The sequence below is a fragment of the Pleuronectes platessa genome, chromosome 4, assembly GCF_947347685.1.
Source record: "Pleuronectes platessa chromosome 4, fPlePla1.1, whole genome shotgun sequence".
Lineage (NCBI taxonomy): Eukaryota > Metazoa > Chordata > Actinopteri > Pleuronectiformes > Pleuronectidae > Pleuronectes > Pleuronectes platessa.
The window spans coordinates 5859369-5870505 of record NC_070629.1 but is presented as its reverse complement, the minus strand read 5'-3'; the positions used below and the strand labels follow the sequence as shown (position 1 = coordinate 5870505).

At 41.4% G+C, this 11137-nt stretch overlaps 1 pseudogene; it reads left to right on the top strand.

Annotated features, from left to right (window-relative positions):
* The first annotated feature begins 1791 nt into the window (after positions 1-1791).
* On the top strand, positions 1792-3175 carry LOC128437945 (PR domain zinc finger protein 12-like; annotated as a pseudogene).
* Positions 3176-11137: the final 7962 nt, after the last annotated feature.

The following is an 11137-nucleotide window of genomic DNA, read 5'->3' as shown; positions in this document are numbered from 1 at the left end:
GATAAACATCCAGCATTACATCCATTAGCTATAAGAGCTTTCGGCATAACCAGTGAATTAATCAGTTTTTGGCATATAATCAACCACACGGCATCACATCAAAAGGGTCAGCATCAGCCACCACAGAACTATGCTTGGTCAATGTTGTAGATTTTTATGAGATTTTTTCGGAATTCGTAAATCAGTTTTAGATTACACTGACTTAAAAAAATGACATATTTTATTTAATTGTGATTGTCACTGGTAATGCTCAGGTCATCAAGACAATCTTACAGTTCCTGAATCACATTCCTGCAGACTTTAGATTCCTGTGTCCTTCTCCATTACCAGACTGCAGGACAAGATCAACGGTTGCTTTAGATCTTTCGCAGTCTCCTTGGAGAGGACATGGGTGAGTCACACACTATTAGTATTTCACAACTTTAAAGAAAGAGCATCAAATGGTTTCCATCTACGGATCAAACGCTAACACAGCCCCCCAACAGGTGTAATTTAATGGGGAGAGATACGAGCCTCTGATCAATACATTGCTTTTCTCTGTCGTGATGGAGCAGACAGTTAATTATAGTATCTGAAAGCCCAAACAGAGATCAGAAGCCAAAACACAAATCTTTGAACTTGGGTCCTCTTTCAAAAATAGTGTCTGAAAAATGGTTTGAATACTGAATTGTTGCTATAAACCCTATTCACAGATTCAGCTTACCATTTCCATGCTCCAGCATAGTGGAGCTAAAAGAAGAGTGACTATCAGGTGGATGGATCCAAAACTGTGAATTAAGACTACTTTGCATATATCTGATAGATGTCTAATTCGGCTTATTGTTCACTAATACTATGATAACATCGTTCTGCTACCCCCAAGTGGCCATGAAGATAAATCAGTACTCCTTTAAAGAACCATCTGGTAGCCTACTTTATATAATCATTTTTGTTATGCGAGTCTAAATTCTGTCACTTCAGACAAGAGGGCACCCAGCAGTACAAATTAATGCAAGGCTGAATACTGATGACACAAGCATCTTCTTTACTCAGCTTCCCTGTGTCATCCATTACAGCTGTACATGCTGCTTCAGCTCTGACCCTTCACTAACTCCAGCTGTTGGCTGTTTGAGCAAGAATGTTGGTAACAGCCAGATGTTAAAGGCAAAGTGTATGAGACCACGGTACATGAGCAGAGGTCTACTGTCACAATGCTGACTGACAGATATTTCAAAACACAGAATAACATGATACAAAAATTCCTTCGTCTTTTAAACAAATTTATTGCTACAAAGTTCTTAAAAGGATAATGAATTTGGAAGTAGCCGTTTCTTTTCCAGTAAACCTTAATGAATATCACATCTGAAGCATGACCAATTGCTGGACCCTGGGCATTAGAGGACCATTTAACCCCCATTGACCACTGCTTTTTTTTTCGCAGCCGCACATGAAAAAAAAAAAGAAGATCTATGATTTTGACATTAAAGAATCTTTTATCTTTTTCTTTTTTCCATCCTTTCTGATGGATGAAAATGCTTTCCAAGGGGGTTTCTGTGCGCAACAAAAGCTTTCAATTCAGCCAGAAAATCGAATTAAACGGAGGATAAGGGGTAGCTTAATATTTCGTGACCAAAATAAGATCCAGTCCATTTGCTGCTTTCAGGATCTCTCCGGCAAATCCTGTTTCATGAGAAGCCCTGAACACAGACTCCCCTCTCTGCTTTATCGACTTTATTCTACATTTGTGTGATTTTGTTCCCTATGCACATTTAAAACATTTTGTAGGCCTTCGATGTAGGTTAATTCCTGTGTATGTTGCATGCTCACGTTTCTTCCTTTTCCTTTGCAGAGGTGCAGAAGCTGTCCAGTCTGGTGCTGCCCAGCGAGGTGATCATTGCGCAGAGCTCCATCCCCGGAGAAGGTCTGGGCATCTTCTCAAAGTACTGGATCAAGGCCGGGACGGAGATGGGTCCTTTCACTGGGAGAGTCCTGTCCCCTGAGCACGGGATCCTGCTCAAGAACAACAACCTCATGTGGGAGGTGAGCTGCGAAAAAAGACCTGACAGCCAGAAATTTGATTCATCAGATCAGATGTCTATTTTATCGAATGTTTTTTATATTAAATTGTCTTTTTTTCAACTTGTGCGCTAAGGTGTTCAATGAAGATGGCACGACGCGTTATTTCATCGATGCCAGTCAGGAGGATCAGCGCAGCTGGGTGACCTACATCAAGTGCGCCAGGAACGAGCAGGAGCTAAATCTGGAGGTGGTGCAGATCGGCAGCAGCATCTTCTACAAGGCTTTGGAGATGAGAACAAGTTCATACCATCAGCACCGATACTTCACTGTGGCTGAGCATGGATTTTTATTTGAGGCCTGGCAAGGATTTACATGTCCTTTAGAAAAACGCCACCTGCTGATGAGCAAGGAGAATTGCGTTTGTTCGTCATGCAATTTAAAGTTGATAGTCAGGTTATCTGGCATTGTTATTAATTGAGCTTGACCCTCATCTCCTCCTCCTCTCAGACCATCCCTCCAGACCAGGAGCTTATCGTCTGGTATGGAAAAACACACAACACGTTCCTGGGAATCCCTGGAGTTCCTTGAATAGACGAAGAGCACCTGAAGTAAAGCAGGAATGGTGAGTAGCTTTGACGCATCAACAAACATTTTAAATAGTGTGTAGATACTCCTCCGTGCAGCAGCACCCACCTGAGACATTTAAATAACCCCCCTCCTTGTTTCCTCTTCCAGATGAATCCCACTCCTGTGAGGGCCCTATCTCATGCTCTCCCACTTCCTCCTCCTCGTCCTCCTCATCCTCCTCATCCTCTGCGGGTCGCATGCGCTGCGTCATCTGCCACCGCGGGTTCAACTCCCGCAGCAACCTGCGCTCTCACATGCGCATCCACACCCTGGACAACCCTTTCGTGTGCCGCTTCTGCAACCGGCGCTTCAGCCAGTTGTCCACGCTGCGCAACCACGTCCGGCTGCACACCGGCGAGCGGCCCTACAAGTGCCACGTGTGCCAGAGCGCGTACTCGCAGCTGGCGGGCCTCGGAGCGCGCGGCACAAGCCGGTGGTGTCCAACGCCGACGTGCCCTCGCGTGTCACCCATCCTCCCCCACAGATGACGGCCATGGTCCACCAGCACCAGATGCCGCTGGTGTACCACATCCCCACCATGGTGCTATGATGGGGGGGCTCCTGATGAGACAGGTCTTTATTAAGGAAATAAATGACTTCATGTGAAAGTAAAACGTCACACAAAGACATTTCATTTGGGGTTTTTTTCCAGCAGAAAGACGTTTTAAAGGGGTTTTATTGGGAAACTGAAATGTACTGAAGAAACACCACTGTCCAGATTTTATTAATAATGATCAATGTCTGGTCTTATGAAAATGTGTCAAATATCAAATGAGAGATGAGATATTTTCTAAACTTTTACATCATGTTTCTGATCCTCACCAGCTCAGGTGAACAGTTCCTTCAGTCAGAGGTTTGTACAGTTTCCACCTCGTCTTTATCGATCCACACTGTAAATTCAACATTTGTCACTTTAACCCTGTACAGACTTTGGAGAACGCCGTTATTGTTGAGTTGTCTTGTATTGTATGCCACTGTACATGTCAATGCAAATACACTTGTGCTTTTTCTATTTTAAATAAACGATATGACGTGATATTACACAGAGTGTGATATTGGTTTGTGATTGATAATCGCCGTAACTGCTGCATCCAGTAATTATGAAGGAAGAGAAGCAAACATAAGCAATCCCGAAAACAGACTGATATTCATACACTTTCTGATAGTGCAGCTCCAAGTTGAGTTAATCTGGTCATGTTGTCCACTTCATTTGTTTACTTAAGAACTAACTAGAAGCTTTCTTTAAGATGATATGCTTAAACTCTTTATATTAAACTTCTATCCACTTTATAAATCTGTATTTATCGGTTCTGTTATTACGATTTCTTTTTGTATATACGTGCAAGGGATAAATCTGAATAATATTTCCATACATTGTCTAAACTGTCTTTCCCATTTAACATCTCAGTGGATGGAGAGCCAGAATCAAATCAAAACATTTTTTTAGTTCAGTCAGTTTTCAGTAAGTTCTCTTCGGACTACTTGGCTGGTTGCACCTGAACTCGTTTCTTACACCTGAATTTGTTTCTTTGGATTTGCCTTGAAGACAACAACGATTTATTTTATGTCGGTTCTTTCACCTGATCTCGTTTCCTGCACCGGAACTTGTTTCTTTGGATTTGCCTTGAAGACAACTACGATTTATTTGAATCAACATGATCCCAAAACGAAAGAAAAGCGTGGAATTAACTTCCAAGCCAGCTCCTCTTGTGCTGGGAGAGAAGAGGAAGATGTTCCGGTGGCCCCGTGACACGAAGCCGGTTGTGTTCTTGGAGGCTTCCTGCGCCTCAAAGAAGCCATGGAACCCAGCTGATCAGAGGGACGGGAAGAGGCGACGCATTCCATCTGAGCCTATGGTCTTTCTCTGCGCTGCCTCCTACCAGGATCAGCCGCAGCTGGACATCACCTTTGGCCCTCCCTCCTACGAGGATCAGCCGCAGGTGGACATAACCTTGGGCGCTCCCTCCATCCAGATGATCGAGACGACAGAGGACGAAGCTCCAGCGGCCTCTGAGGAAGCTGTGAGGAAGGAGCAGGTCCGGCCGGAGGAGTCCGTCAGCTGCGTCACTGAAAACGTTCAAGCTTTCATGACGGATCTGAGTCATGAGGAGCTGGACGGTGAGGAGAGCCTGCAGGAAATGGTTGAGCTCGTTTTCAAGAGGGCCGTGCAGAAACCACACTCTGCTGCAGTCTTCGCCGAGCTGTGTCAACACCTCTCAACAGTAAGTGATGCCTCATGACCGGAAGCTACTTTATCCTGTTTCTTACTTAGTTGAGAAGTTTATCTTTTTTGTGAACTAGAAGGTTAGCGATACAAAAAGTATATTTTTTTCAAATAGTAAGAAAGGATAAATTTAAATAAGGATTTGTGATGATCAAAAACAAGGTAAACTTAGGAATACCTGAAATACCGAATGAATCGTCACTTTGGTTAATCAAATAATAAGTTAATTTAGAGTTGACTGCATGTGGTGTTTGATGTATAAAATGATTATTTGCATATAAATAATCACGATGTTTTCCTAAGTATGTGATTTGCATTTGTGTTAATATTTCTCTATGGTTTTCTCCTCTTCAGGTGGAAGTCCAATCCTTGTCCGACTCGTCAGCCAGCGTCTCCTTCAGGTCTCTGCTGGTCAAACACTGCCAGGCAGAGTTCACGAAGAACTGTGACAGTGAGGGCAGTTATCAGAAGAGTGGGTCCTGCCTGGAGCCAGTCCGGGACGTGAGGGTCATCGACCGGCTGAGGGAAGAGCAAAAGAATGCCAAACCTTCCGATCAGTTCCTCAATACACTCAGGTTTATTTGGGAGCTGTTCCTCTCCAAGGTACTGACTGAGAAAGCCATGCACTGCTGCATTAGGAGGCTGTTGCAAAAAGGAGAGCCTCTGTGAGCTCCTCCAGCTGATCCAGCAGGACCTGGAGGTGGTGACGTCAAAGGAAGTGATGGACATCTACTATAACCAGCTGGACTTTATCGCAGAGAAAGGGAAGAGGGCACCAAGGCTCTCCCTTTTGTTGAAGCACACAGCTGACTCAAGGAAGTGAGCAGGCTCCACCCCCACTAAGATTTCAATGGAAACTCATGTGGGAAATATTACTTGAAATTAATAAAATGTTCATATAAAATTTTTTTTCTGTTCTTCCTAACATTTCAATTATTAAAAAAAACTTGGGAACTTTAACTTTACATTTCCCCTTTTCCCAAGAATTAACAAAAAGCACCGAGGACTGCAGAGTTCCTGGGACAATATTTGACAAAAGTACAATACTGAACTGTTTTAGATCGAATCTAAATGAGAATTCAAGTAAAACAAGAATAAATATCACTGTCACGATTACCTGTCCTATTTGAAGCAGTAGTAAGATTATAGTGATGCAGCCCCTATAGCCCAGAAAAGCACACACATGCCTATACACAAAACCACAAGGGGTCAAAGTCAGTTGATAGGTCGTCGGTGCTGAAGTGCAAGGTGTAGATAAAGACAAATAAAATAAAATAAAACGACTCTGGCTCCAAATGATGGCAAAAGCGCAAGATAAGATAAGATTTACCACTCAATTATAGCCGATGGATAATGTAGAGAAAACATTTGCAGCAATCTAGACACCACACTATACACACTACACACACTACACACAAATATGTGTGGGAGGTGGCACCATTTCTAGTTACAATGTTCATTATATTAATATACCATCTACTATGAGAAGTGAATCTGGGTTGACCATTATTGAATAATAAATAAATCTAAATACAATTTCAAAAAATGTTAGGACTGCAAAGCAGCACTGAGCGGGCCTGAGCTGAATCCAGCTATTAACAATTTCCGCTGCTGGTCAAGTCATTCATCTTGTTATATACCTTAGTTTAAATACACCAATTTGACTCTTTAAGTGTTCAACACACATCAATGAAAAATCCTCAATTGACTATAACTGAAATCCTTGGTGTAACTGAACTGCAAAAAATATCCCTATTAAAAAAATAAATATATATGTATATATATGTATACAAGATCTACACTCTGCTTTACATTATGAGGCATCAGGTCAGATTTGGGGGTTATGGCCAAACAGTGCATGACAGCATTCTTCCATTTAATAAAAGCTCTGTTGTCTAGGATTTACATATCAAGCAGAACAGAATTACATTTACCTCAATGAGCACACACATCAATTTACAGTCAAGTGACAGAGGTCTGTCGGGTTGTCACTACTAGTGACCCCTTTCACATTATACACAGTTGTCAGGTGTATTTTGTTGTGAAAATATTGATTTGTTCTGCTTAAATTGCTCAAGCATCTTGACTACTGTATAATGTTGATACCTCCTGTCCGTGTGTGTGTGTGTTTGTGTGTGTGTGTGTGTGTGTGTGTGTGTGTGTGTGTGTGTGTGTGTGTGTGTGTGTGTGTGTGTGTTACAAATATGTCCATCAAAGATTTCAAATGCATATTGGTGGATAGAATTGGTGGAAACTTTTTATCATCTAATTAACTTGTGTTTAAATAGGCTTTTTTTCTCAGGATGTTGGAGGGGCATTGCCCCAGCGCCCTGTATTAACAAGCTGCCACTGCCCCATCTCCACTTTTCTTGCACAAATCAAAAATTTCTGCCACATTTGCAACATTTTGAATGTCTTCCAGCAGAAGTGACAAGTATTTCCTAAGCTTTCTGAATATTAAAATGATTGGCGTGTTACCACTCACTGTGACAGCATGCTTCACCCTTTCTGACCTTGACTGCAGCCTTTATGTTTAACACTTTTTTATTGGTTTTCTTTGGGTAATCAATACAATTATACAATTACACATCACATATCTAATGGTTATACCCCTACCCACAGAAGGACCCACCCACCCCCAGCCAGCCTACCCCATGCAGCAGAAGTACATACATTAGGAGAGACTTTAGAATGTATATATATATATATATTAGAGCTGTGAAATTATTAAAATTTTTAATCAAATTAATCACAGGTTTCTATGGATTAATCATGATTAATCACATTACCGATTTTCTCGGAATATTTTTGTGAAAACAAGATTTATGACATTTAACTTTTCTTTTGTGCTGCAACTCAACAGTTCTTCAGCAGTTATCATTGCTTTTCCATATGGAACATTAATATAATCTTCATCCTAAACAATATTCGGGCTCCTTAGCCATTGTGTGGTTGAATAAAACTTTTTTTTTTTTAAATCAAACAGAAATTATTTGAGCTTCTTAGCCATAGGATGGTTGACATTTTTTATATTTTTTGTCACACAACCATTAACCACACCATGATACAATCTAATGCCTCTAAAAGCCCTCTTAGCTACTCGGTCTTTAGCCAGTTGGTGAGGCAAACTAACTTGTTCAAATTCTCTGACAGTAAAGCTGACCGCTTCTTTTGCACAATGTGTCCTGCGAGTGAGTCTGGTTTGGCGCATTCCACTTGAACGCCCCTCGCCGACCAACACATGCTTCGCGTTGCGGTGGTTAGGCGGGTATTGCTACGTCGAAACGATAACTTCTCGCAGAGTGTGCATATCACCTTGGTTTTACTGAATGTTCGATCTTTGTTTTTTTGGAACACGATCTTCCCGTCCAGAAGGTCCTCAGGTTCATCAGAATTATCCATGTTGTTTGTTTGTTTGAATGGCAGCTGCCGTCTGACTGCATTACGCCGGGTTCACACCGGACGCGGAAGCGACGCCGAAGCGAGGCGTAAGCGCAGCGCCAATCCTCTGGCTCCCATCCACTCCCATGTTAAACCGCAGCGCTGAACACACCGGAGGCTGAAGCGTAGCGTTGTGCCGCGGCTGCCTAGCGCCGTGAAGCGATCGTTTCGGCGTCGAGTCTATTTTTTCCGCTTGACGCGAGCGTATCGCGACAGGAAACACACTGAAAAATGATTTTAAACGATATAGATGACATATTTTATATGATATAAATGATCAAACATGCATCCCATACTTTGTATTCACGTTCTGTTGTCTTGAATTTTACCACTTTTACCAACCACATTATTTAATGTCCCCCTCTGCCCATCCACTACAGCCACAGTCATAAAGATAAAAAGAGAGCACGTTAGAGAAGTATAAACCAAAACGAGTCCGTCGATGCAGCTGCGTTGCCTTCCGCGGTTGCAGTCGCGGGACTATTCTGCCTTTACACCACGCTTCGGCGTCGCTTCCGCGTCCGGCGTTAGAGCGGCAACTAGTGCAGAGGTGGCGGAATTGGAAGGTCCTTCTGCGCATGCGTTAAATGCGTTTAAAAAAAAAAAAAATTAATCCTGTAATTTAATCATAACGCGTTAACGCGTTATTTTTCACAGCTCTAATATATATGTATATAGGAATATTAGATTATTACAATACAACTACATACAACAATGCTGCAAGACAAAGCAGAGAGAAGAAAGAAAGAAGGAAATAAAATTAAAATAAATAAAAAATATTTTTTTTAATTATAAAAAATTAATAATAAGGTAAATAAAATAAAAGTATAAATAAAAGAGGGAGAGGGGAGGGGAGGTGGTTGCCATCTAATCTTTATCTTGTAGTGGGTTTTGAATGCTCTCATATTACGACAAGAAAGGGGTCCAGGTTCTCTCAAAGCTCCGTATGGAACCTTTCAGAGTATGTCTAATTTTCTCCAGTTTCAAGAAAGACATGGTGTCTCTAATCCATCTACTGGATGTGGGAGGTGTTTGTTCCTTCCATAAGAGTAGTATCAGACGTCTGGCAAGCAGAGAGGTGAAAGCTATGACAACATGGGCCCTGCCCTTAAGAGGACGAGTTGCATTAGTAAAGCCAAAAATGGCACATAATGGGTTTGGAGGGATGACCACACCAACAATTGTAGAGTAAGCATGAAAGATACTGCCCAAAATTTTCTGAGGAGAGGGCAAGACCAGAACATGTGAATGTGATCAGCTGGTTGACTTTTACAGCGGGGGTAAGAGGGGTCGACATCAGGGGAAATCTTGGTTTAGCCCTGGTCCAGTGAACTCTAAGGAGGATTTTAAGTTGAATTAAATGGTACATTGGTTTTGTATTTATATAGCGCTTTTCTCAATAACCACTCAAAGCGCTTTACAGTGTAGTTCTACATTCACCCATTCACACACACATTCATACAGTGCATCTATTCGCAGCACTTTGTTATTCTAGGGGGGGGGGGGGGGGGGGGCATTCGGGGTTCAGCATCTTGCCCAAGGACACTTCGGCATGCAGATGGGTCAGACTGGGAATCGAACTGCCGACGTTCAGGTTGGAGGACGACCACTCTACCCCTCATCCACAGCCCCCCCTCATTTAGCTGTGTCTCGCGCAGGGCCACTTCAACATGATAGTAGAACATCTCTGAGTGTCAGCGACATTATATCAGTAAAGACTGAACTAAATTTTCAAAATGACTCCCCTTTAAACTGAAAAGGGATTTTATTTAATTTTTTAAACAATTAATTAATTGTTACTGAATATCATTTAGGTGTCTTACCTTCCTCCATGTTGTTCGATGTACTCTCAAAAAAGCATTTCCAAATACATGTACAAGGATATGAGGTGGAGTGTGTCAACTTTACATTTGTCAACTTTGATTGCACTAGTTGAACCTGTTAATAGCCCTCATTAATAGTCTGCATGAGAAGCTACAGAGACAGGGAGCGGAATCAATGAGATGTTCTACTATCATGTTGAAGTGGAATGAGTCTGTGAAAACAGGAGGTTCCATCTAAATTTGAATGTGGACATTGCATAGTCAGAGGCTCTATGAACAGGAATCCACTGGAAATACTCATAACCTATTAAGGAATATCTTAAAATTCCATCCAAAGATGTATATTGGGCCACTTTCACAGATTTGCACTTTAATTTTCTCAGTTATTATACAGTAAAAATACACAAAAATTTATATCAGCATAGTCAGAGACACCACGAACAGGAATCCACTCGAAGTCACTTATAACCTCTCAAGAAATATTTTTTATAAGCTTCCAAATATGGTAACATTATGAATGCATTGGGCCACTTCCCAGATTTGCCGTTTAATTTTCTCAGTTATTTTACAGTAAAAATACTCAAAACTGTGTATCAGCATAGTCAGAGACACCATGAACAGGAATCCACTCGATGTCATTTATAACCTCTCAAGGAATATTTTTTATAAGCTTCCAAATATGGTTACATTATGAATGCCTTTGGCCACTTTCACAGATTTGCTCTTTAATTTTCTCAGTTATTCTACAGTAAAAATACTCAAAACTGTGTGTCAGCATAGTCAGAGACACCATGAACAGTAATCCACTCGAAGTAATTTATAACCTCACAAGGAATATTTTTAATCAGCATCCAAATATGGTTACATTATGTACACATTTTTTTTTTTACAGACTTTACATGATACTTGACATGAGCAGATATGCCACGAAGATTTAAAAAATAAAAAAATAAAAAATATATTTGTAGTAATTTTAGGCCGTGTCAGCCAACCATGCTATTTTGCCGTAAAGCCACAAGTAGAC